The 25,400-nt window shown below is 40.6% G+C and overlaps 1 pseudogene; it reads left to right on the top strand.

Moving 5' to 3' along the window:
• The window catches only part of LOC109277384 (5'(3')-deoxyribonucleotidase, cytosolic type-like), a 51,821-nt pseudogene extending 30,893 nt beyond the window's left edge, over positions 1 to 20,928 (top strand).
• The last annotated feature ends 4,472 nt before the right edge of the window (positions 20,929 to 25,400 follow it).

The following is a 25,400-nucleotide window of genomic DNA, read 5'->3' as shown; positions in this document are numbered from 1 at the left end:
AAGGGAAGGAGTAAAAATCAAGAAGCTGTGCAGTGTTGCCTTTATGACAGGCAAGTGGACTGAGATGGTGATATTCATTCGTGAAAGACATAGCGATCTCACGCTGAGGATATATAGTATATCCACACAGAACTAAAAGAACCAAATCTTTCCCCCCATCATGCCTTAGTTTAGTTTAGTTTACAGTTTATTTATTTATTTTTGAGAAAGAGAGCATGGGAGAAGGGTGGGGAAGGGGGGAGAGAATCCCAGGCAGGCTTTGCACTGTCAGGGCAGGGCTCAAACCCAAGCACCATGAGATCACGACCCGAGGTGGAATCAAGAGTCCTACCCTTAACCGACTCAGCCACCCAGGCACCCCCATCGTGTCTTATTTTTAAAGCCTGCATTAGAAGCCACACTTGTCTGTCTAATCACTCGGTGCTTCAGAGATGAGTTTGAATGTTTTAGAAAGAAAGAATAATTTGGACTCCTATTCTCAGCTCATCTACGACACTTTGTGATTTATTAAGTGTAATTTAAAACAGACCAAGATCGTTTTCTTCTCTACCGTTTATTGACCCGTCCATCCCACCCTATAACTCTTTTCATTGATTAAGCCATGCCCCCCCCCCCCCCCCCACTGAGGATCTAACAGGAAGAGAGACGGACCAGAGACTCCCAATGTTGGCCTCAGTTGGAAAATAACTGAGGATAAATTTCCCTGCAGAGCCCTGGAACAGACCTATGCACAGGGCTGCCCTCTGGGCACCTCTAAGCTGAAGAGCCCATATTAGTTTTAATGCCCATACTAGTGAGTCTTTTGCATTGGGCAGAAAGGTCCTACCCAAATTAAAATGACGCTCAGGAAGGAAAACCAAGAATGAGCCCGTGGGTCAGAGGGCTGGTTCTGAAGTCAGTCTCTGGCCCGGCCTCCTCACTCAATTCCTGCCCACTCTCTACTGCTTTTTTAGTTATTACAGGCAACAGAGGAAACCCAGAACAACTGTGGAAGAAGCAGTTTTTTCTTCTCCTCTAGCAGAGATACTCTGAGCCATTAAGTAACTCTCTTTGCTAGTATTTGGCTCTCTCCCAGCAGCGTGGGATTCTCCCCACTGGTGTTACCCAGGCCTCCTTACCCCTGCACCATCAAAATACGGGCATGCGTTGGAAGAAAAAAGCTAACCTTTCAAAAGCAGGGTAGTCTGCCCTCTGAAGATCACAAGACACATCTGAGCACCTGCTACGACCTTGCATGTTCCATATCCTGGAAAGGTACCTGACTCTGCACCGGACACTGTGGGAAAATGATGCCCATATTGTTTTATTCAACCCTCACAACAACTGAAGAAGTAAATTTTACTATTGGCCTCATGTCACATGGGGGCTGTAGCACAGAGAGGCAAGTCACTTGCCCAGGGTCACAAAGTACTGACCCCCAGAGTCATGATTTTTTTTTTCATCTCTTTTACCCACATACTTTTTGGAATGGGAAAGGGAGGGATATTTCAAGTCAATCCAAATGAAGACATGATATCATTTCACCTACCTCTGAATGTATCTCTAACAGCTAGGAACTTTAAAAGAAAACATAACGCAGTCCGTATCATATTCTTAATAATATTAAGCATAGTTCAGTGTCAACTAATGCCCAGTCCATAATTGTTTTCAATGGCCATATAAATCATGTAGATAAATCATGATTGGTTTTTGAATTCAAAGTTGATAGATATTTAGTTTGTTTCCAATTTAGGGTGACTATAAACAGCATTGTTATTGGCGTCTCTGTGACTAAATCTTGGCTATTTCCTTAGCATTTTTCTTACAACAAATTCTGAGAGGCAAAACTACTGTTGTAACAGTTACTCTTATTTTAAAGATTTGTATAATAGGTATAATTGTGAGACTGTTTTCCAGAAAGACCCAATTTGCCAAGCCATCGGCAGTGCTCGGCATCTTTACCAAGACTATCTTCCTTTATTAGCTATCTTTTGGGCCACTATAATAGGTGAAAATGAGGTTACAAGGAGCTTGCATTTCTACATTTTCCTGTTTATTGGCCACCTGCATTTTTTCTTTGGTGAATCGTTTGTCTCTACATTTTGTCTATTTTGAAAAGGCATACTTTTAAGTATAATTGACATACAATATTTTAGTTTCAGGTGTACATCATAGTGATTCAATATTTTTAAACTTTACAAAATGATCCCCCACAATAAGGCTAGTGAACATCACTTATCTTTTTCTTGAATTTTAAAGGCTCTTTTATATTGCAATGCAAATCCTTTGTTTATAGTGTATGTTGCAAATACTTTCCTAGTTCATTTGTTTCTAAACATTGGAAAGGTTTTTTTGTTCTTTGAAGACATTCACAACTACCAATCTTTTCTATTTTGCTTGCTCTGGGATCACTTTTATAAAGACTTTTCCCAGCCCAGGACCCAAGTTTATAAATATTTCATTCTTGTATTTTGTTTAACATTATCATCTTAATTTACCTGGGGCTTACTGATATAAAGTATAACTAACATGTAAATAACATGTAACTAATGTGATATAAAGTGTAACTAAAATATAAAAACATTTATTGTTTATATATTTTTAGCTAATTTTTCCAAGATTATATATATATATATATATTCTATACCTACATGTAGATATAGATAGATTATATATATATCAAGATTACATAAATTTTGTCTGATGTCTTCTATTGGGCATATGTTGGGTTTAAAAAAATTTTTTTTTAATATTTATCTTTGAGAGAGAAACAGAGTATGAACAGGGGAGGGTCAGAAAGAGAAGGAGATAGAGTCCACAGCAAGATCCAGGCTCTGAGCTGTCAGCACAGATCCTGATGCGGGGCTCAAACTCACAAACCGTGAGATCATGACCTGAGCCGAAGTCAGACATTTAACTGACTAAGCCGCCCAGGCGCCCCAGCATATGTTGTTTTCATTTCCTTCTTTATTTTCCATCTAGTGAACAATAATTATTGAGCTCCTACTCTCTTCCACACAGTGTAATTAACAGGTGCTGAGAGTATCTTTGTGAACAAAACAGTAAAAGGCCCTTCCAGTTTGGGGATCATACGGTTGAAGAAGAAGGGGCAATATGAAGGAAACAAGCAAAAATGCAGTGGAATTTGAGTGCTCTGAAGAAAATAAAAGGAAGGCAAGGGAATAAGATAGTGCCAAAAGAATGAGCCCTTAGATTTATTCATCATCTCTGCTGACTTTCTATTTTCTATTCATTAATTTCTGTAGGTGTATTTCTTTATTCTTTTTTTTTAATTTTTTTTTTTAACGTTTATTTATTTTTGAGACCGAGACAGACAGAGCATGAACGGGGGAGGGGCAGAGAGAGAGGGAGACACAGAACCTGAAGCAGGCTCCAGGTTCCGAGCCATCAGCCCAGAGCCCGACGCGGGGCTCGAACTCACGGACCGCGAGATCGTGACCCGAGCTTAAGTCGGACGCTTAACCGACCGAGCCACCCAGGCGCCCCTCTTTATTCTTATTTTATAGAGTCTAGAGAGGTTTTGGGGCATTCTGGACAGCACATATGAATGAGAGAGAGCTCAGGAACACCCCTTGGCTGGCCCTGCAGGGGTTGTTATTCCCTTACCTTAGGACACATTTTTCTGCAGGGCTCCAGGACAGAGCAAATTGAACAGTGGCCACAGCCTGCACTCGCTCCTTTAAAAGACTCTGCCCTCTGGCCACTAATGAAAAGATTTACAGATCATTATTTAAATGGTTAGTGTTTACTCTAGAATTTCCTTTCCCTGGAAAGAGGAGAAAAGATTTCTTTTCCCTGACAGCTTTGGGGGGATCCAGCAGTCCGAAGATTGCAAGGAAGAAAGGAACATTCTTTTCCCGGGAGGGTGGTTCTTTTATGTGGTTGGCACTCACTGAACCAAGCCTTTTGCAGCTTTAAAGCAGCCTGAAGTAGGAATCTATCTACAAGAAAGTGCTTTTTCATGCTAATTTTAAATCCAGGATTCATACTACAAAAATGAAACCGAGAAGAATAACTCACTGTGAAATAGCGTTCGTTGTATTTGAAGCTGGAAAATTCATTGAAGTTCTGGCTCCCAGACCAGGCTAGTCCATTTACCAATTTGTCTTTCATGCTCAGAGAAAACTCATTTGTCCATTTTACTATTCAGGAAGATTTGTAAATTGCATAGCACCTGTTCAAAAGCTGAGAAGAAGCACAGAGACTAGGTATTAGAGATGGGAAGTATCATACATCACAAAAACAATGATGGGGGCTCCTGGGTGGCTCAGTCGGTTAGGCGTCTGACTTCGGCCCAGGTCATGATCTAGTACTTGATGGGTTCAAGCCCAGAGTCGGGCTCTGTGCTCACAGCTCAGAGCCTGGAGCCTGCTTCAGATTCTGTGTCTCCTCTCCCTCTGCCCCTCCCCTGTTTGCACTCTGTCTCTCTGTCTCCCCAAAAATAAATAAATATTTAAAAAAAACAACGATGGACAGAGCTAAAAACCACCCATCCGAGAGCCACCGTGAGCCCAGATGTAGCCAAGTCTGAGGACCAGGAGCCCATGATTACTGTAGAAGTGGGCCTTGGGTTATTTTCATCAGTGAGCGGAGAGATTATTTCTTTGCACATGGATGAATAGCTTATTCATTTATGTTAGCATATGTATTCAGGGCTTAATTTGAGATGCAAATGAAAGGGTTTTTTTGTGGTTTTTTTCAGTTCTTGTATTATACTTCTTTACTGATTCATGTACTGTTTTATGTCAAAGTCTCTTTGGGGCAGAGGAGAGCTTGCTGGTGAAGGGGTGGGTACAGCACAGGCAGAGAGAGCAAGGTTCCCCCCTGCCCCCCGCAACCAGCCATATTGCCTCAGAAGCCAGCCTCCCTGCTCCTTGAAGAAGGTCCAGGCCCAACCTGGGACAGTTCTCCACAGGACTATTTCTGTGTGTGGGCAGTGGTCTAAGTGCCTAGGATTCCCTGTCATCCTCGCTCCCCTCTCCAGGTGGTTGCTGTGAGGGAGGCAGAGACCGGATGAAGTCTGACATGCTGGCTAAGGCTCCTTCTGGTCCCTAGAGCGGGCCCCTGCCCCGGTGAAGTCCAGAACCCAGTGGCAGGGAAGATGACCTAAGCCATAGAGTTATAACCACATATTTAGACGAGCTAGAAGCAGTTTTGAGAAAGATGGAATTGACTAGTTCTCATTCCCCCCAGCCCTCTATGCTGGGACTTAAAACAATATGTGCTTTTGAAGTACAAATCTACGGAGAGAAAAAAAGAAATTTTGAAGACATAGTTTACTGTCATCTCTTTCTTAGACATTCACCATCTACATCTTCATAAGAAAGACTAAAAATCCGACAGTAAAGAAACCTGTCTCATTTTATTTCACCTAGCATTTCCCATATAATCTGAAGAAATGGGGATTTCATGAAATATGCATTGGAAAACACTGTTCTCTGCCCATTTCATCTGGCTGAATAGAAAACTTTAATAATTTATGATACATTCTGTGACAGTTGCCCCATTAACCTGGGGTCACGAGCTTACCTTGATCCTTAAACTTTTAAATCATCATAGAAAATACTGCTGTTCTGATCAATTTGTCTGTTTTACACTCATCACCCAATGGTACTACTGTCACAATTTTTTTTTATCTTTATTTATTTTTGAGAGAGAGACAGAGCGTGAGCAGAGGAGGAGCAGAGAAAGAGGGAGACACAGAATCCAAAGCAGGCTCCAGGCCCTGAGCGGTCAGCACAGAGCCCTACGCGGGGCTCGAACTCACGAACCATGAGATCATGACCTGAGCCGAAGTCGGACGCTCAAACTACTGAGCCCCCCAGGCACCCCAAACTGTCACAATTCTTAAAATCTTTCCATGCATCTGACGCTTCTTCACCTACTTAACAGGTTATCTAATGCTGATGTTCTTGTTCTGAGACAAGAATGTTTTGGAATTCACAAAAATAAATGGGGGGCACAGTACATGCATCAATTCATAATATAAAATCTGGTTTGAGGAGATTATACAAATGCTTCAGATCTGGTTTAATGTTGTGCTTTGAATTGCTCTCTCCTCAGCATGGTCTTACTGATCACAGGTTCACAGACTTTCTGGGGCCAATCAGTCCAAATGCTGGTGGAGGTGCAAAGGACCTTTCTGGCTCTCACATCACTCTGCAAAAAGATGTTTTGCACCTGCAGGTTTAGCTTTGCTCCAAGTGGATCTCAACTCTGGCTGCACATTCAAATCATCTGAGAAACTAAAACCATTGGCCGTTGGCCATTGACTCAATCTCCAGCCCTGTCTCCTCCCCAAAGGTCAGGAGCCTGAGCTAAAAGTTCCCTCCCTCTAATCACAAAGTTGATTCCTCTGATAACCAGCCTGTATCCTCAAGAGTGACTCATTAGCATAAACCCCTGAAAAGGGCTTATGAATAACAAAAGATATTCCTCTCTCACCCCTATCTCTCAGGAAATTCCAAGGGTTTTAGGAGCTCTGTGTTGGGAATCCTTGAAGAAGAGCAAAAATGTGTATGGTGAGTATTTATGTGTTTCTTAACCATCAAATTTATGTCAAAGTTTTAATTCATTTTCTAGCTTTTTAAAATGTGTCACTGATTTGTATTTTGGGTGGTACACCCCCAACTCCATTTTTTCCATAAAGATTTTGATCGCATGATTTTGCACAGCATGGTGATTTTTTGCAAGATAAATATCACAGCACAGCAGAACTAACTCTATGTAGAACAGTGCCAGGTACCAAGAGCACACTTTACACACTGTATGTTAGCCAATTTGACAAAAAGTTAAAATAAATTTAAAATGTATAAATTAAAAAAAAGTCAAGAAAAAAAAAAAAGAACAGCACCAGGTACATGACAAAACAGTATATCAGAGCTATTATCATGCTAAACAGCTAGAAGGCCTAAAGGGAAGAAATATCAGCACACACTTGGGGAGCTGAGGGCAATTCCCTTGACTTTGTGAGAGACAGGCAGGGAGGAGCAAAGAAGAGTGAAAGGGAAGATAAGAGCAGGTGAAGAAGCGCCTGGTGAAATCTACTCAGAAATTTGTAATTTATTCCAAAAGTGATGGGAGACCATGGAATGGTTTTGAGAAGAGGATTCAGGTGACCAAATTTTTCCTTTAGAAAGATCACTATTTTTTTCCCATTAAATAGCAGTTTATTATAAATTTATAATTTTTTAATATGAAATTTATTGTCAAATTGGTTTCCATACAACACCCAGTGCTCATCCCAACAGGTGCCCTCCCCTGTGCCCATCACCCACTTTCCCCTCCCTCCCACCCCCCATCAACCCTCAGTTTGTTCTCAGTTTTCAAGAGTCTCTTATGGTTTGCCTCCTTCCCTCTCTAACTTTTTTTTCCCCTTCCCCTCCCCCATGGTCTTGTGTTAAGTTTCTCAGGATCCACATAAGAGTGAAAACATATGGTATCTGTCTTTGTATGACTTATTTCACTTAACATAATACCCTCCAGGTCCACCCACGTTGCTGCAAATGTCCAGATTTCATTCTTTCTCATTGCCACGTAGTATTCCATTGTGTATATAAACCACAATTTCTTTATCCATTCATCAGTTGATGGACATTTAGGCTCTTTCCATAATTTAGCTATTGTTGAAAGGAAAGATCACTATTTTTAAGTGAGCAAGGGATTGGGGAGAGATAAGTCTAGCGACAGACCAACTAGTTTTAGGAGGTCACTGCACAAATGTGGACAAGAAACAATGTTGCATAGACAGGGGCAACGAAAGGGAAAGCCAATTCGAATGCTAACAGGTGAATGTACCCGCTCTGGTGGCATGGTGGGAGGTGAAGGATGACTTCTGGGTTCTGGCTGGGGCTGCAGGAGAAGGTGGTGCCATTTCCTGAGAATGAACTCAGAAGGGAAAACAGATTTGGGAAGGGAGATGATGAGTTTTGAGTACATTGGGTTTCAGTCATGGAATTATCATGGAACCAAGAGCCATGCAGGCTGGAAAGGCCTCGGCCCAGCAGCATCCCGGGGCTCAGCTGGGACAAGGAGGCTCAAATGGAATGAAAACCCAGTGGATATTTTAATTCAGCTATACTTGGCTAAAGAGAACGTCATGCCTCCACGAAGAAAGTGCCTAGTAGAATCTGCAGAGATATTCTGGAATCCGGTGTCTTTTATAAGCAAGAGTGTTTGGTTTTATTTTAGTCCGTGCAGGGTTAGGCGGTGAGAAGTTTGGATGGGATAAGTGCAAATGAATCTGAAGCCGAGGTAAATGTTTACAGTGACTTAAAAAGGAAAAGAAAGAGTGTTTAGCACAAAGTACATTCTGAATTTCTCTGAACCCAAAACATTTTAGGAAGGATGTGAAATGTGAAGAGACAGCCAGACTGAGGCCCGTTGATTATGACGGGGTACATGAATAGAAACCAAAAGACCTAACCCAAACTGTTTTTCCTTGAATGGCAATAAAAATCCAATGAAAATCCCTATTTTTTTTTCCTTTCTACCTTAGGGGGCATCAAATTCCAAAGGGGTAAAAACTACAGCAGTTTCATTTTTTTCTTTTTAAAGCATCGTGTTGTTGTTATTGTAATTCTTACTTGTTTTCTAAGTGGGATAAATTTGTGGAGTAAACTGGGTAGACTCTGGCTCCACTTAACTTCAGTTTCCAACTCAGCAAATAAGGGAGTCAAGTACAGCATTGCTGTAATTACGGTCTCTAAATGTGTACGGTTCCAGCTTTACTATATCATTATACGGTATGTGCAAAGCTGAAATCAACACTGGGCTTTCCAAAAATAATGCTTACAAAACAACTAATTGTAATCTACCTTTGTTCCATTGGTGGGGTTTGTCTTAGGATATGCCAAACCGATCTCTTATGTTATATAAAGATCCTTAAAAAAGAAAAGAAAATGTTTACTTTGTCACAGCTGAAAAACTACAAGAGCCAAATAAAGGTATATTTCAGCTAACTGCATTTAATTTGTTTTTATGAGAGTGGAGATTTGACTCTTTCGGTTAATGAGTAATATCTACCGAGCTGATAGAAACCAGAGATCTACCAATACTAAATTTTTCTTTTCCTGTCCTTGGAATGCGTTCTTATTTGTGGATCTTACGTGAAGAAAAAAAATCTATTCTCAATTTGACTTTAAATCATTTGTGGGTGAAGGAAGCCACGGATGGCCAATTTCAGAAGCCTTTAGAAGGGCAGAGAAAACAGTGAGGAGCACTGGCAGCAAGGTGTAGGCACAGGTGGGCTCCAGGGACCGCTTGTGCCCTCCAGGCAGCAGAGATGAGAAGTGGCCCATATGCAAGATGGACACAGAAGGGCTGGGCCCTGAGACCCTTTCCATATTTGAATGGTAGGAGGCCCAGCTGTTCACCAATGGTTAGACGTCCGGCCTAAGAATGAGGATTGTTCAACCGTGTCACTCGTGTCTCATGATGGAGAGGGCTCAAACAAGCATCAGGTGGGGGTGTGTGCGTGCGCACGTGCGTGTGCATGGGGCTGGGGGATGTGGCCCCGTAAGAGCGAGTTATAAGAAATCACTAAATTCAAATGCGCAGGATATGCAGTAGAAACAGTATATGAGAGGCAGTAAGGGAGGTGTTCTCTAGAACGTGAGTGACCAGTTGTACCTTGACTGAAGACCGGGGGAGTATACAGTGATTAAGAACTTGGGGTCTGTGGTCATACTTCCTGGGACACCATCCTGCCTCTGTTTTATGATCTTGGGTGAGTTACGCCAGCTCTGAAACCTCAGTGTCCTTACCTGTAAAATGGGAATAATCGTAGTACCTACCTCATAAGATTGTACTGATCATTCCATGACAGTCTGGGAAAAGGATGTAGCACAGGGCTTGGTGTCTAGGAAATGCTTTGTAAACGTTGGTTACCAGAATGCCATTTTTCTCCTGCTTTTGTCATCATCAGTTTCTTCATCCTGCTGGCTTAGAATCACTTTGTGACTCTTTCTGGTTTCATGAGCTACCTGTTTTGTTTTGTCCTGAAAATGTTTCCTTGATGGAAAGCATTTAAAGCTATCCATTTTTATTTTATTTTGTGGTTGTATCCATAAGATAAGATGTCATGATTGCCTTGTCCTCAAATGGTCTGTGACATCAGTTTTTATTGCCCTTTTGTATCTGTTGTGAAGGATAATTTGCATTTATTTATTTATTTCGTGCATGTTTCTGTGTTCTACAGAACGCGGCTTGTACGAGTCCTGCTTTTTGGAATTTATTATGGTTGCGACTTAGTATATAATGATAAAAGTTAATACTTATTTGAAAAATTGCTATTTAGTATGAAACCAATTTGTCCATAAATTATATTTTAAAAAAGAATAGAGGTTCTTTGGTTAGAAAGGCCTAAGTTTGAATAAAGCTCTGATATTTCTGCAAAAAAAAATAATAATTATCATTTAGAGATACTTTAAGAAGTTCTTTAGATGCAGGTTTTACTCCATTCTTGCAGCAAGCCTGTGATAGAGGTATGATTTTTATCCTAATTACACGTAAGAAGACACAGATGCTTACAGAGGGAGGCTGAATCCTTTACTCAAGATTACACGCTGTCAGTCAGTTAGAAGTCCAAGTTAGAGTCCAAATTAAGGATCATGACAATGGGCAACAGCCCAGGGTACCACGTTATAAAGGGTGATGTGTAAGTTTGCTGTTGCAAAGTACCACGCACTGGGAGGCTTACATAAGAGACATTTATTGGCTCGCGGTTCAGGAGGCCCGAAGTCTGAGATCAAGGTATCTTCAGGGTTGGTTCTTCTGAGAGATGTGAGAGGTGGGTCTGTTCTATGTGTCTCTCCTAGCTTCTGGTGACTTGTGGTCGATCTTTGGCGTTCCTTGGCTTGTAGAAGCATCACCCTAATCTCTGCCTTCCTCTTTGCATGGCCTTCTCCCTGTGTGCAGGTCTGTGTCCAGATTTGCCCTTTTTTTTTTTCTTAGCTATTTATTTAATTTGAGAGAGAGAGTGTGTGTGTGTGTGTGTGTGCGTGCATGTGGCAGGGAGAGACAGAGAGAGAGGGAGAGAGAGTCCCAAGCAGGCCCCATGCCGTCAGTGCAGACCCAACACGAGGCTCTATCTCTCCAACCATGAGATCATGACTTGAGCCGAAATCAAGATGCTCAACCGAGTGAGCCACCCAGGTGCCCCCAAGATTTGCCCTTTTATATAAGGACACCAGTCATCCTGGATTAGGGCCCACCCTAATGGCCTGATCTTAACTAATGACACATGCAATGACTTTATTTCTAAATAAGGTCATATGTTGAGGTACTGGGGATTAGGACTTCCACGTATGAATTTGGGGGAGGGAGGATGATTTAACCCATAGCAGGTGATGAATCCCTATAAAAGTAAATTAAAAATAAATTTCCAGGTAATTCAGGTTTTTAAGCAGAGCTGCTTCAGCGACTGGTGGCCTGTAAACGGGCACTGCTCTGAGGGAGCAGACAGAGCTTCGAGAGGGCATCGAAAAGAAAAAGTAAAATTCCCCTCCGGCTTTGAACTGTCTACGGTTTTTCTTTGCGACAAGCATAGACAGTGGATTGAATGCAGCCATGGGCGGTGCCACTTTCTCTGAGATTTGTTACAGGCTGGTACTTGATGTTAGCAGCGGTAGCAGCTACAATTTTGAAACTAAATGAGGTACGGTGATAATTACTAACAACAACTCATTTTTTCAATAAAAGAATTTCAGAAATTTCAGTGGTTTTCCCAAGAAACTACCCGGTTCTAATATCATGTTTAAAAATGAAGCTATTTACATATTTCCGTAGTTTTCCCAAGAAACTATCTGGTTCTAGTATCATGTTTAAAAATGAAGGCAATCCATACCCGAAGAAATGCACATCTACGTGCCCCAAAAGGCATGCGCTGAAAAGTTCTTAACACTCCAGCCGGCAACTGGAAACAATCTGAATCCTATCAGAAAAATGGATACACAATCCAGTGACTGCTGCAAACATAATGACAGAGCAAAGAACCTCAGTACAAAAGAGATTATACTGTATGATCCCACTTATCTAAGAAACAAAACAGAAACAGTTGTTGGATATCAGGAAGTGGGGGGGCGGTTATCCTCAGAGATGGTTGTGACTGGAAGGGGCTGTTCTAGGGTAGTGAGAGTGCCTTGGTTTTCGATCTGGTTGCTGATTACAAGGTATGTTCAGTTCGTGAAGAACCACTGATCTACAATCTTATGATATGGACACTCTTTAAATATATTATACTTCAGTAAGATGTGAAAAATACGCGAGAATATTAAATCTCTACTTCTTTCTTTTCATAAGAGTAGGGGCTCAGATTTTTATTCTTGAATATTAAACCTTTAAAAACTAGTAGGTCATTTGTCTCTACCCCCACCGTGCAGAAACCAAGCAAATATTCAGAGCGAAGAATCCAGCGTTTGTCCGGGCTCTGTAGAAACTGTCTGCCTGAATAGTACAAACAGTAGAAGAGGGAAAGCATCTCTTTGTAAAAGCGTTTTATTTAATAAATGAAAAAAAAAAGATGAATTGAAAGATCATTGTTTTGCAACCACTACTGAATGAACGGATCCAGGTATCGAGTATCAACAGCTGCTCAGACCACAAAGAGAGACAAGCAGACAGATCCCCCCTGGTGAGAGTACAACATTCCACACGGTCTTGCCAAAGGAGTCGAACCTGACTGAGTCTGATCAAGCCTGGCGATCAGCTGCCAATTTTCAAGAAGACAGAGGAACTGCACGATGAGTCCACAATAAGTAGAATTGAGAGTGTGAAATATTCTGCTGGGCAAATGTCCTCGATTCCTTAATAGATAAATGATAAGAAAAAGGAAGGGAAGGAGGAGAAATGTGTGGGCTGAAATTGACACGGAATCCGAACACTTTTAAAAAAGTGAGTAAGATTAAATTACAATCTCTAAGAATGGACATTTGTGTCATCTCTACAAAGGTGAGTATAATAGTTACTTGGGGTAAGAGTGTTATTGTGATTGAATCAGGCCACATGTCTTCACCTGGATGGTAGTTATAAAAAGGCCTCATAAAAACTCATCAGGCTGTGTATTTGTTCGGAAGACCTTCCTGTATTTGTGGTTTGTTTTATAATAAAATAGTTTTAGGGGCGCCTGGCTGGCTCATTTGGTTAAGTGCTGGACTCTTGATTTCAGCTCAGGTGATGGTCTCATGGTTTGTGAGATCCAGTCCCATTTCGGACTCTGTGCCTACAGGGTGGAGCCTGCTTGGGATTCTTGCCCTCTCCCTCTCTCTCTGCCCCTCCCGGGCTTGCATGCGCGTTCTCTCTCTTTCTCTCTCTCTCTCTCAAAATAAATAAGTTTAAAAGATAAAGTAAAATAGGTTTAAAAGTCAAAAATGTTACACAGTAAATTATTTACAGTTCTTTTATTGTAATTTGAAAATAAGAACTTTCGACTATTTGCCTAAATTTGTCCTTTTTTGGGCAAACCATTTACATACATAAAATGTACTTTTCTTGTTTTCACATGAACTTTTTGAATTATACTCTGCTTTATGAGAAACCTTCATGAGCAGCATGCTGATTTTGTAGTTTAGTAGATTATAATTGACCTAAAATATCTTCCAGGTGTTAAATGCCACTTAATTCAGCAGTATTTGGAAGCTTTTTGTGTATTAATGATTATCATCAATCATATTTAAAACTTGCAAATATGAAATTATTCTGGCCATACAGGAAGGCAGCACTAATTAACAAAACAAAACAAATAGGGCCTTGAACAGTTCCTTTTATGATAGTTTGCACTTTATGCTCTGGAGCGGCTGAAGGCAGTCCACATCCCTTAGATTGCTAGAGAATTCCCCAGAGATGTTATAATTTCTTGGAAGCGCTGATTTAAAATGTCTGGTTACACATTCTCCATTCTGAATCCATCTTTATATTTTTAAAGAATTATTTCTTGGGGCGCCTGGGTGGCTCAGTCGGTTGAGCATCCGACTTCAGCTCAGGTCATGATCTTGCAGTTCGTGAATTCCAGCCCCACGTTGGGCTCTGTGCCGACAGCTCAGAGCCTGGAGCCTGTTTCTCATTCTGTGTCTCCCTCTCTCTCTGACCCTCCCCTGTTCATGCTCTGTCTCTCTCTGTCTCAAAAAAATAAATAAACGTTAAAAAAAAATTTAAAAAGAATTATTTCTTTTCTATTGTACGTAATTCCCATAGTACAAAATTCTCCCCTGAGAAGTGTAGACTTCAGTGGCCGTTAGTGTATTCACAAAGTTGTGAGGCCATCAGGACTAACTCCTACACGTTTTCATCACCACAAGGAGAAACCCTATACCCACTCACTATTGTTCCCTTTCCTCAGCCTCTAGGAAATGCTAATATAGCTTCTGTCTCTATGGATTTGCTTATTCCGAACATTCCAAGAATGGAATCATACACTACCAGACAATTTGTGTCTGGCATCTTTCACTTCCCATCCTGTTTTCATGGTACATCCATGCTGTCGCATGTATTGGTATTTCGCCTCTTTTCATGGCTGAATAATTTTTCATTTTATTTACCTGTTCATCCACCGATGGACACTCAGGTTTTTTTGTAGCTTTTGGATGTTGTGAATAATGAAGCTATGAACATGTGTGTGCATGTTTTTGTGTAGACATCAGTTTTAAATTCTCTTGGATATATACCTAGGAATGGAATACTTAGTCATATAGCAACACTGCTTAAGTATTTCCATAGCAGCTGCACTGTTCTACAGTCCTACCAGCAATGCACGAGGATTCCAATTTCTCCACATCTTTGGAATTCTTGTTATTGTCCATCTTTTTGACTATCGTTTTCATAGTAGGTGTGAAATGGTGCCTCATGGGAGCTACCTCTAAAACTGCATTCTGAAATCAATAAGGAAGCATCAGACTTCAACTACACATTAGACCAGATGGACCTAACAGACATTTACAGAACTTTCCGTCCAACAACAGCATAGTACACATTCCTTCCAAGCTCACATGGAACATTCTTCAGTATGGATCACATGTGAGGCCATAAAACAAATCCTCATAAATTTAAGAAGACTGAAGTAACATCAAGCATCCTTCTAATCAAAATGCTATGAAACCAAAAATAAGTTACAAGAAGAAAACTGGAACATGTACAAATAGGTGGAGACAACAAAAATAGTCTAGAACTAATGAACTAATGAACCACTGATGAATTCTACCAAAAATTTAAAGAAGAATTAATACAATTACTTCTCAAAACCTTGCAAACATAGAAGAGGAAGGAATACTGCTAAACTCATTTTACAAGGCCAACATTACCCTCATAACGAACCAGGCAAGGGCACCACAAGAAAAGAAAATTACAGACCAATATCCCTGGTATACACAGATGTAAAAATTCTCAACAAAATGTTAGTAAACTGAGTTCCACAGTACATTCAAATGGAATTTATTCCAGGGATGCAAGAATGGTTCAAATTCCATAAACTAAGCAATGTGATATACAACATTAAGAGAATGAAGGGTAAAAATCATCTGATAATCTCAATAGATGCAGAAAAAGAATTTCACAAAATTCAACATCTTCCATTATAAAAACTCCCAACAAATCGCACATAGGAGGAACATACAATTACATCAAAAAGGATTAAATACCTAGAAATAAATTTAACCAAGAAGGTGAAAGATCTGTTCACAGAAAACTACAACACTGATGAAACAATTTGAAGGAGACACAAACAAACGGAAAGATGTTTTATGCTCACGGATTGGAAGAATTAATATTGTTAAAATGTCTATACTACCCCAAATGATCTACAGATTGAATGCAATCCCTATAAAAATTCCAATGGTATTTTTTCAGAGAAGTGGAAAAAAAAATCCTAAAAGTTGTACAGAACCACAAAAGACTGAATAGCCAAAGCAACCTTAAGAAAGAACAAAGCTGGAGGCATCACACTTCCTGATTTCAAATTATATTGCGAAGCTATAGTAATCAAGACTGTATGGTATTGGCATAAAACTGACACAGAAATCAGTGGAACAGCATAGACAACCTGGAAGTAAACTCCAGCATTATCATCAACTAATTTATAACAAAGGAGCCAAGAACATACAATGGGAAAAGGACAGCATCTTCAATAAATGGTGTTGGAATATGACTGGAGAGCCACGGGCAAAAGAATGGAACGGAACACCTATCTTACACCATGAACAGAAATCAACTCAGAATGGATTAAAGACTTGGCTGTAAGACCTGAAACTGTAAAACTCCTAGAAGAAAACATAGAGGGTGGAAAGCATTTTGACATGGGTCTTGGTGATGCTTAGATTAAAATGGAGCTACCAGGGCGCCTGGGTGGCTCAGTCGGTTAAGCGGCCGACTTCGGCTCAGGTCATGATCTCGCGGTCCGTGAGTTCAAGCCCCGCATCGGGCTCTGTGCTGACTGCTCAGAGCCTGGAGCCTGTTTCGGATTCTGTGTCTCCCTCTCTCTCTGACCCTCCCCCGTTCGTGCTCGCTCTCTCTCTGTCTCAAAAATAAATAAACGTTAAAAAAATAAATAAAAAAATAAAATGGAGCTACCATATGACCCAGCAATCCCATTTTGGGGTATATATCCGAAAGAAATGAAAACAGGATCTTAAAAAGATATCTAGATTCCCATGTTCTTTGCAGCATCATTCACAACAGCCAATAGATGGAAACAGCCTAAGTGTGTGTCAGCAGATAAGTGCATAAAGAAGTTGTGTTGTATAGATACAATAGAATATTCAGAACATGAGATAGGAGGACATACTGACATTTGTGAGAACATGGATGGACCTTGCGGGTTTTAGGCTAAATGAGACAGAGCAAAGTCAAAAAAGACGAATACCGTACGATAGCACTTGTATGTGGAATCTAAACAAGCCATACAGCCATATGCATCGAGATAAACACTTGAATGGTGGTCAGCAGGGACTGCGGAGTAGGGGGAAAGGGAAGATGTTGGTCAAACAGTACAAACCTCCAATTAGAACATGAATAAGTTCTGTGTATTTAATGTATAACGCGGTGATTATAGTTGGAAATATTGTATCATATCCTTGAAAGCTGTTAAGAAAGTTGGTCTCAAGTGTTCTCACCACAAAAAAAGAAATGATAATTATGTGACGTGATGCTGATGTCGGATAATGCTTTGCTGGTAATGAGTTTGTAAAGTATATCAAATAAACAGGTTGTATACTGCATACTTAACACAATGTCATATGTCAATTATATCTCAATAAAGCTGGGGGAAAAAAACAACTAAAAATATATTCTGAAAATTCTAGAACATGAAATCAACCTTCGTGATAATATGGTGTGTACCTATAAGATGGAAAGGGACAATCCTAGACAGTCAACATTCTCATGGGATGACTATTCCCGTGGCGTGGCCATAAAACCCAAAATAAGCCCATCGATTCTACACGGTTTTCTGGGACAATCTGGAAAGAATACATTTTTGCATTGGTGTAATGGGTTGTTCACATTTTTTGAGCTGCTAGAGACAGTCATGCTTGAAGTTACTTTTACTTCGGGATGTTTTATCACATGTGCCAGTAAATTCTCTACTCTCTTTTTCTTTCAACTAGCTTGAATTTGGTTTCTCTCACTTGAATGAAGAGGGCTGAGCAATATAGCTTTCTGACCAAGACAGTATTCTTCAAAAGTTTGAAGCATTCAATTTCTCATACATTTTGAAAAATGGTTTCTGACACCTTATACATTGTTTGTAAACTGAATATTATTCTCTTTCAAAAGAACATGTAAATGGGTCACTAATCACAAACACTGTGGATTTCTTCTACTAATTAGCATCCACCCGGGAATCTGCCAAACTCTTCGACAAATCACTCAAGAGGAAACACAAAAGACGAAAATTTACCCTCTTACTAAAACAAAGTTCACAGACAACTGTCAAGCTATGGGGAAATTTTCATACAAATTAGAAGGTAATTGGGGGAAAAAATGTCTAAGGCTAATAGCACACTTCTATGTTCCCTTAATAAAATAACCCATATGTAGAAATTGTACATATTCTGCACGTCTGTAGTGGTCTGAATCTCAGAGCTTTAGTGGAAGCTTGAGTTGAAGCTCTGAGCCCCATGCCATTACAGGTGTAAGCTGCTTTCTTTTCTACTCCATGAGTTGTGCTACAAGGCAGGCATAATAAATGGATATATATATCCACTCTAATGCCCTCCATACTTTATTTGGAAAATCACTGAAAGAAGCCATCTGTAGAGACATACAAGAAAGCTTCTAGGCAGATAAAGTAGATGATTTACAACAGGCAAAAATCTTTCTCAAGTTTCGCCTTGCATAACATGAAATCTCAGGAGGCAATGAGACAATTGCCCAAGATTTTCTTTCACTGTACAGGATTTTAAGGAACAAAGGTAGATCCAAAAATTTTATAGCAATATTAGTTCTTTCATAAATGAAAGTCCCAAATAATTATTTTCAGTAATGTAAGAACTTAGAAAATAGAGCCAGGAAAACCAACGCTTAGAATTGTTTTTAGAAAGTTTTGAAGCTCTTAGATTTGTTTTTGTTTTTTTAATTTTTTTTAACGTTTATTTATTTTTGAGACAGAGAGAGACACAGCATGAACGGGGGAGGGGCAGAGAGATAGGGAGACACAGAATCGGAAGCAGGCTCCAGGCTCTGAGCCATCAGCCCAGAGCCTGACGCGGGGCTCGAACTCGCGGACCCCGAGATCGTGACCTGAGCTGAAGTCGGCCGCTTAACCGACTGAGCCACCCAGGCATCCCATTGAAGCTCTTAGATTTGTATCTTTACTTCCTGCAATTTGATAAAATTGAGATCTCTCAATGGGAAAAACTATTGCATATCAGGAGCAATAGCCAGTTCAAATAGGAAGAAGCCCAAATATTATTGTCAATCTGGTTATATTATTCAATGCAAAAATATTTTCCATGAGAATAAAATATAATTAGATAAGAACAATGATATAGACCTATGACTTCCTGAAATCATATTCTGCAGTGTAGACACACTGATTTTTGTTCTTGCCTGTCTTTGCTGTGCCAGAGTGAACTCCATGAGGGTGGGTCCTGTGGTCTGCCTCGTTCGCTGAGGTAGTCGACACTTGGACCCCCTTGGGGCACATAGCGTAGCCTGAATAAATAATAAATATCAGTATGTAGGGATTTTTGAGAGAACATTTTCAAAGTGTATGAAATTACACGTCACAAATGAAAGGGTCTGAAATGTGTATTTTTAACTCTGGTAATTAGAAAAAATAGTGAAGGAACGTTTTTGAAAAAGTTAATCACCAAGGGACATAAAAATAGGACATGATTTTCAAAATGCTGAAGAAGATAAAAATAAGACATGGTATTTCATTGTAAAAAAATGAAAACAGTAAGGGGCACCTGGCTGGCTCAGTCGGTTGAGCCTTGGACTTGGGCTGAGGTCATAATCTCACTGTTCAGGAGTTCTAGTCCCACATGAATCTCACCGCTGTCAGCGTGGAGCCCAATTCCCATCGTCTGCCTCCCATTCTCTGACCCTCCCCTGCTCACACGAGCTCTCTCAAAACTAAAGAAATATTTTTTTAAAAAAGTAAATAAAAAAATCAAAACTTGAAACAGTGAGAAAACATAAATATTTTAAAAACCATGGAACACAGTGACTGATACAAGATGAAATACGACTGTTAAGTAATAATTAAAGATGTTAAAGTAGTTCATTAAAAATCAAATGGGGCCTAAACTAAATCCAAATACATGCAGACTTACCTAAAACAAACTGATGCAAAAAAATTAAAAGTAAAAAGATGCAGATAAGCAAACGTAAATAAAAAGCAAGCACAGCAGGGAGCTTGGGTAGCTGGGTCAGTCAATTGCCAGACTTGGGATCAGGTCATGATCTCACAGTTCGTGAGTTCGAGCCCCGCGTCAGGCTCTGTGCTGACAGCTGGGAGCCTGGACCCTGTTTCAAATTCTGTGTCTCCCTCTCTCTCTGCCCTTCCCCTGATTGTGCTCTCTCTATTTCTCTCAAATATAAACATTTAAGCATTCAAAAAAAAAAAAAAAAAAGCAAGCAAAGGTTGTAAAATTGATACAAACAAGAATAGAACTCAGGCGATAAGCATGAAAAAGGCCCTTGGCTCTGTTATACCTAGGGGATGAATCACTGGAATCCACTCCTGAAATCGTTACTTCGCTGTAGGCTAATTTGGACGTAAATTTTCAAAAAATAATAAAAATAAATAATAAAACTTTTAAATAAATAAATAAATAAATAAATAAATAAATGGTTTATTAAAAAACAAAACAAAACAAGGGCCCTTGGCTCTCGCAGGTGCTGTTGGACTTGAACCACTTGTGGGCCAACGTCCAGCGGACCTCCTGCAGGGCTTCCCCAGGCAGTTCCCAGGGAGGGGGCGGTGGTGGTGACGAGGCGCTGGCCGAGCGCCTGGGGTTCCTCACCCGCAACAGTACAGAGACCTGCTGCTGGACCTAGTGGACGAAGTGGCCAGTGTGTACGAGGTCCCAGGCTTTTCCCCAGACGCGGAGCCGATCCCTGGAGCCTCGGAAGCCGTGCGGAGGTGGACGACATGCAGGACGCCGAGGTCCCCGTGTGCACCTGCCCTCCGCTGAAGTGTGAACACTGCGGGCGAGAATTAGCGCTGGCTGAGTGGGTGGAGAACCACCTGGAGCGCCAGTTCGTGGACTGCACTATTCTGATGAGGGACAAGACGGCGGGCTTGGGGGACCTGCTCGTGGATGACAAGGACACCATCTGAGGCCAAGAGGAGACGCCAAGCTGGGAGCACATCTTGTTTACTTGCTGCCACCAGCACCCGGCCCCGCCCCCTTTAGGAGACAGCTGCTCTCCTGGAGGGACACCTGGAGGGACACCTGGAGGGACACCTGGAGGGAGATCATAGACAGCAAGTGAAGGGGCTGGGTACAGCGGGACCAAGGGGGCCTGGGGCTGCTGCAGGAATAAGCCAGGGATAGTGGACAGTAGCTGAAGGAAGGCTGGCAGGGAACCCCAGCAGAGCTGAATGACAGGGCAGTGCAATGACGGTGACCACCCAGCACCCTGAAGCAGAAAGACACAGTAACGTCAGTTCTCAAGGGCCAGCCACCTGGAACGTCGCTAGATGGCTGGCCGGGAAGCATGGTGGGAAAATCACTCAGGAACCTTTTTAAGAAAACACTTTGGCTCACGGAGAAAAAAGAAAAAAGGAACTTGCAAGAATCAGGAAATATTTTTAAAGATTAGAGTTCACACTGAAGATTTAACTGCCAGGACATCTCATGCCTGGAATAATACTGCAACAAAAATTCTACTGCGAGCAACAATCTGTAGAAAATCAACACAACCAGAATATCAGTGGGAGACTTTAACATACCACTCCACCTCTTTTCCTTCTTCATAGGTCAAGTAGACAAGTGGGGGAAAGCTATTATTAAAAGGAATTTTAAAATATGTAAGATATAAGGTCAAGTGTGTGTGTGTGTGTGTGTGTGTGTGTGTGTGAAAGAGAGAGAGAGAGAGAGAGGGAGGGAGGGAGAGACAGGGAGAGACAGGGAGAAAGAGAAAGAGAGACCTTGGCCTCTATAAGCAAGAAATGCATTTATTTTTCGTTACTACATACAAAACCAGACTGTAATTTAGGCCACAAAAATATTTTAACAAATTTCCTAAAACAGAAACTGAAATTGTATCATCAACAACTTCTTAAAAACAATGCCGTAGAATTAGAACTTAACAATCAAATGTTAACCTAAATCCCATAAAGGCCTACAAAGCACAAAAACTGTCTTCCAGAGCCCGTCTCCCCCCCAGGCAGAAGGAGCAGGAGACGGGTAGAGCTGCAGGGCAGGCTGGGGGATGTGGGTCAATCTGGGACCTGCTGTACTAAATCAGCTGAAAAGAAAGAAGTAAACCCCAAATCCCCTCAGTTCAAAGTGTCCTCACGGACTAGCAGAATTAAACACATCTAGAGTATGTTAGATATGAAGACTCTCCCGTCCCACCCCACACTCCATGAAGGCAGGTGTGTATTTTAGCGGGAAGCCCCAGGTCCTTGTCTGCACATCCATCACAGCAGGTGAAATACTGGTCTAAATAACCATACGGAAAACGTACGCCCTCCACCATGAGTCACGTAGCTGTCTGCTCACCTCAATTACAACCATCAAACCTGCTAAGAGACTAGGTCTTAACTCTTCGAGCCACTAAAAAGAAATGATAATCATGTGGCCAGGCAGAGATGCTAATTATCATTACAATGGCAATCATATTACAATATATAAATGTATCAGATCAACATGTTGTACACTTTAAATTTATCCAGGGTTATATATCAAATATATTTCAGTGTTTTAAATTCCGCTAAAAATGGGGGTGGGGAGACTTGTTTCACTAAGGATAAAAACCAGTGAGAAAGCGTTCTAAATTAACATATCGAAATAAAAGTGGGCACTCAGCAGTTCACATCTCCCTCCTCCCTAAAATAGCCTCCATTAAAATGAGAAATTATGAGGAAAAAAAGAGAAAGAAATGGGTGATGAGTCTTTTCTTAGTCTTTTCAGCCTGCTGTAATAAAAACACCATAGCCTGGGTGGCTTATAAACAGCAGAAATTTATTTCTAATAGTTCTGGAGTCTGGAAAGTTCAAGGTCAAAGCACTGGTAGATTTGACATCTGGTGAGAGCCTACCTTCTGGTTCATAGACACCTGTCTTTTCACTGTGTCCTCACATGGCAGAAAGGCCAGGGAGTGCTCTGGGGCTTCTCTTATAAGGGCACTAATTCCATGTATGAAGGCCCTGCCCCATGACCTAATCATCTCCCAAAGACCCTACCTCCTAATACCATGACCTTGGGCATAGGTTTTAACATACGAATATTGAGGAAACACAAACATGCACTCTATGGCAGCTCCTATGCATATAAACTATTATTTAAAAAGAAAGCATGAAAGAAAATCAGAAGGCAAATAAATAAGTAACACAAAGCAGAAAACAAATTTGGCCTCAAAATAGGAGAAAGGTTTTTTAAAGCATCCATGACTTGAGAGGAATTAAAGAAAGACGGCTTCTTTGAAACAAGAGTTAGAGGGAGAGAGAGAGAGAGCAAGATGACAACCCTACAAAAGGCAACAAAAGAGTGAGCTGGCAGAGTTCAGGAATGAAATGGACGAGAAAAATAAAATAACTTATGTAAATTAAAACCACATTTTAAGAAGCGATATTAGAATAAGAATGTGAAGTTCAAAAAACAGTAAGGTTGGAAAGATTGAAGATTGCCTAAACTAAAATTTACTCAAATCTCAATCCTGAAAGGGAGCATGATGTCTTAGGAAAAATGTAAACAGAATGATACAGACCTGATCAATATCCTGGTCTCATTTCTGAACTTCAAGGGTAAAGGGAGAATCTTCTAAATAGCCAGTTTAAGGGGTAATTCATGTTGAAGAAGTGGAAATATCAAATTGGCCTCAGACGATGTCACAGAATGTACTCAATACTAGAAGACACTTCAAAAACTAAAACATTATGGGGCGTCTAGGTGGCTCAGTTGGTTAATTGTCTGACTCAATTTCAGCTCAGGTCATGATCTCCTGGTTGTAAAATCAAGCCTCCGTTGGGCTCCACACTGCGCGTGGAACCTGCTTGGGATTATCTCTCCCCTTCTCTCTTGGACTCTCTGCCTAGCTAATGATCTCTCTCTAAAAAAACAAACAAAAAAAAATTAGGAAGGAGAGAAACTGGGACTCAAGAATTTTATACCGAGCTAAGCTGTCCAACAGACTGGCCTTATTCAGGCATGCAAGAATTTAAGGGATAGAATACACATCAACCCTTTTAAGACAAAATCTAAACAAACCAATAAATGAGTCAAAACTATGAACCCAGAAATGTGAAGGCTGTGGGAAGAAGGGATGGTTATGTGAATTTTATCCGTTAAAGGTAGAATTAAAGCTGAACTTCTTGGGGTAATTATGATTGCCAGACAGAGTCATAAATGGTGTGTACCTTGACATCATGGAAACAGATCACGTGTTCAGACATATGTTCAGATAATGTAAAGAGGAGGTGGGAGGAGCAGATTTAACAGGGCATCTCCTCTGCTTGCCTCTTCTAAAGCAGTGCCCTCCGCCAGTTGCTGTCTGTCCCAATGCCAGGTTTTATCTTCTTCATTATATTGAAGTTACACTTTATGTGTTTATTACCTCACTTCCTCCACTAAATGGTAAGTTCCAGGACCCAGAAGACCTCATCTGCCATTTGCAGCACTGTTTTCTCAGAGTTCAGAATAGAGCCTGGTACATTACAACAGGTGCTCAATGAAGACTGTGGAGTTAATCGATAAATGCGGTCAAAATACAGGCAAAGGACATGAACACGCAATTCATTTAGAAAAAGGGGAAATCCAAGTAGCTTTAGAAAATATGAAAAGATGTTCAATCGAACTCATAACTAAAGAAATGCAGACTTTACCATTTCTATACCATTCTTCACTTGTCAGATTGGCAAAAATGGAGAACTTTGAGAAGTTTGACAGATACAATGCTGCCCAGAATATGGGGAAATGACCCCTCTCATGAACTCTTGGTGGTGGCACAGTAATTACCTCTTCTGACAGCAATTAAAATATACACATTTTTGATTCAGCAACTTCATCTCTAGGCCTACTTCATATAGAACCTTACACAGTTCTATATTTTGCATGGAACATTTACGAATGCAAGACCACTCATGTGCAAGGATGTTTACTGCAGCATTACTCTAAACAACAGAAGACCAGAAACAAAATTAATATTGTACATATAAAGTTAAAGTCATAATAACCAATGTTGAAAAGAGTGTCAAGAAAACACTCTCAATTAGTGCTAATGCAAATATAAATTGATAAACTATTTAGAAAGCAGGAGCTATTAAGTGGTACCTATTTTTCAACTCAGCAATTCCACTTTAAAAAATTTATTTGATGAAATATTTGCATAAAAATATGTATAAGCATGTTCATTATAGCAGTGTAATGGAGAAAAAAAATGGAAGCAAACTAAATCTTATTTGTTATACTCACAGTGTTCTTGTATAGCAGGTTTTAATTTTCATGTAATCAAATCTATTAATCTTTTCTGTTATAATTTGCTTTTAATGCCTTGCTTAAGAAATCCTTAACAGTAGAAGTTTCCTTCTAAGAAAACTCTTCCAAGAGCTTTAAAGCTTTGCTTTAAAATTTTAGATCCTGGGGCGCCTGGGCGGCTTAGTCGGTTGAGTGTCCAACTCTTTTTTAAATTATTTTATGCTTATTTAATTTTGAGTGAGAGAGAGACAGAGCATGAGCCGGGGAGGGGCAGAGAGAGAGGGAGACACAGAATCCGAAGCAGGCTCCAGGCTCCGAGCTGTC

This window comes from Panthera pardus, unplaced genomic scaffold (genome assembly GCF_024362965.1).
Source record: "Panthera pardus isolate Hobbes unplaced genomic scaffold, ASM2436296v1 HiC_scaffold_13, whole genome shotgun sequence".
Taxonomy (NCBI): domain Eukaryota; kingdom Metazoa; phylum Chordata; class Mammalia; order Carnivora; family Felidae; genus Panthera; species Panthera pardus.
Note: the sequence above shows the minus strand (reverse complement) of the source record. Positions and strands in the feature narration are given on the sequence as shown.